Genomic DNA, 2751 nt, shown 5'->3' with positions numbered 1-2751 from the left:
TCCTCAATGGGAAACTTGAAGAGGAAGTGTATATGACACAGCCAGAGGGTTTTCTTTCCAAGGGAAATTAACACCTAGTGTGTAGGCTGCTGTGAACCATATATGGTTTAAAGCAAGCTTCTCGTAGATGGAACATCCATTTTGATGAGACAATCAAAGAGTTTGGTTTTATCAAAAACATAGATGAACCATGTGTCTACAAGAAGGTTAGTGGGAGCGCGGTGACATTTCTTGTATTGTATGTGGATGACATACTTCTTATAGGAAATGATATACCGATGTTGCAATCAGTCAAAGTGTGGCTATTGAAGAACTTCACTATGAAGGACTTGGGAGAAGCATCCTACATTCTCGGTATGAAGATCTATAGAGATAGATCTAGAAGAATGATAGGTCTTACCCAGGGTACATACATCCAGAAAGTGCTTAAAGGTTTAGCATGGAAAACTCCAAAAGAGGTCTCATACCGATGAGCCATGGAGTGTCCATTTCCGAAAAGATGTACCCTAAGACACCTGAGGAAAGAGAGTGTATGAGTAAGATTCCTTATACTTCAGCAATAGGATCTATCATGTATGTGATGTTATGTACTAGGCCTAATGTTGCTTATTCAATAAGTGTGATGAGCAGATATCAGTCCGATCCAGGTGAAGACCACTGGAAAGCAGTGAAGAACATCCTTAAGTACTTACAAAGGACTAAGGATATTTTTCTTATTTTTGGTGGTGAATCAGAGTTGAAAATAGAGGGTTATACTGACTCTAGTTTTCAATCATAAAGTGATGATAGCAAATCCATGTCAGGGTACGTGTTTACTCTGAATGGTGGTGCGATTAGTTGGAAGGGTTCCAAACAGTCTACAACGGCTGACTCCACAGCGGAAGCAGAATATATAGCTGCAAGTGAGGCTGCAAAAGAAGCCGTTTGGATGAGAAAATTTGTTTCTGAGTTGGGAGTTGTTCCTAGCATTGAGGAGCCTATTGTGTTGTATTGTGATAACAACGCAGCAATAGCACAAGCTAAGGAACCAAGATCTCATAAGAATTCCAAGCATGTCCTGCGACGCTTTCATCTGATTAGGGAGATTGTTGAAAGAGGAGATGTCAACGTCAAGAGAGTTGACACACATAACAACATAGCAGACGCTTTAACAAAGCCACTTTCTCAATATCACTTTGATCGTCATAAAGACAAGATGGGTATTAGATACCAGAGTGATTGGCTTTAGTACAAGTGGGAGATTGAAAGAGATGTGTCCTAAGTCCAATCATGTATGATGATTTAGAAATAACTTTTATGTAATCTGTTTTGATTTCATTGATATTAATAAAAGACTGGTTTTGGTTTTATTGCGGGCTTTATCTATTTAAGTGTTTAAATAAGATATACCATAGTTTAGAGTAAAGCTTTTTATGGATTATGATGAGATCATAATAATGAGACCTAAAAGTTGATAACTCTGAACTTAAATATTTCCTAGTCGTAGGATTACTAACTGGTAATTAGTAATCCGCAAAGATCGGTACATACTATGATTGCTTCATTATGAAGGATGTCTGTTCTCATAGATATTTGTGTGGTGACACTATAGCTAGTATGTAGTTGCTTATTATAGAATAAGTTCACTAAACATGACTCACACAGCTTAACAACTGATGGAGTTCACTCACGTGTCAGCAGATGTTCACAGAGTGATAGTTGTACAAGTATCCTTAGACTTGAGGTCATCTTGTGTACACTGAACTATACTTTGGTTTAGTTCTTAGTCTCTAGGGACAATAATAAGGGCTCTACTGGGTGTAGGAATTTGTACACAAAGATAGTGTATGATAAATAAAGGATCTACCCCTTCCAGTGAAGGAAGAGAATGTTCAATGCTGATCCACTTATGCTAGTTCAGGAATCTCTGGTCAGAGTGAATGAAATTCAAAAGGAGTTTCTAATTCATATTAGTTAGAACTAAGAATAGTGAATGGGAAAGCATATGATTAAATAAGATAGGCTTGACACGAGTTCCATGCCTTGTATTTAATCATGACATTGCAGGGTAGAAGGAATTAATTATACGGTAACTATTCACTGAATAGGTTCTTGGTATTCTAAGCACTGAATTCGTATTATCCGGATAGTCGCGATATGCTGAGAAGTATCCCTCACGATGTAGAATAAATATGATTAATTTATTAATTAATTATATTTAATGAATTAGAGAATTTATATAAATAATTATAAAATAGTTTTATTATTATTTATTTCTACTACCGGCTTAATATTGAACCAACAGGGTCACACCATAAAAGAGAATGATTTAATGGTGGAGGAATTAATTAATAATGGCTGGTAATTATTTATTTGTGAAATAAATAATTAATTTTCAAATTTAATAATTGATTAAATGAGATTTAATTAATTATAAATTAATTAAGAAAAGTTCTTAATATTATTAATTAAGAATTTAATTTTGGAAATTAAATCAAGTGAGAGAATTATTTTTCTAAAGTGTTTAGAAAAAGGGATTAATGATTAAAAGGTATTTTAATTATTAGTTAATCGGTTAATAAGAATAATCAATTAAAGGGTTAATAATAATAATATTTTATGGGAAAATTTTCAGCTGAAAATTTTGCCTATAAATATACTATTATAAACCCTATTTGTCTCAACCCAAATAATAAACCCTAATTCTAAAATAGAAAAGAAAAGGAGGCAACTAATTCTCTCAACCTCTTCCTCCCTCCATTATTTTGATCT

This window comes from Apium graveolens, chromosome 3 (assembly GCF_009905375.1).
Source record: "Apium graveolens cultivar Ventura chromosome 3, ASM990537v1, whole genome shotgun sequence".
Classification (NCBI taxonomy): domain Eukaryota; kingdom Viridiplantae; phylum Streptophyta; class Magnoliopsida; order Apiales; family Apiaceae; genus Apium; species Apium graveolens.
The sequence above is the reverse complement of the archived record's forward strand: the minus strand, read 5'-3'. Positions refer to the sequence as shown.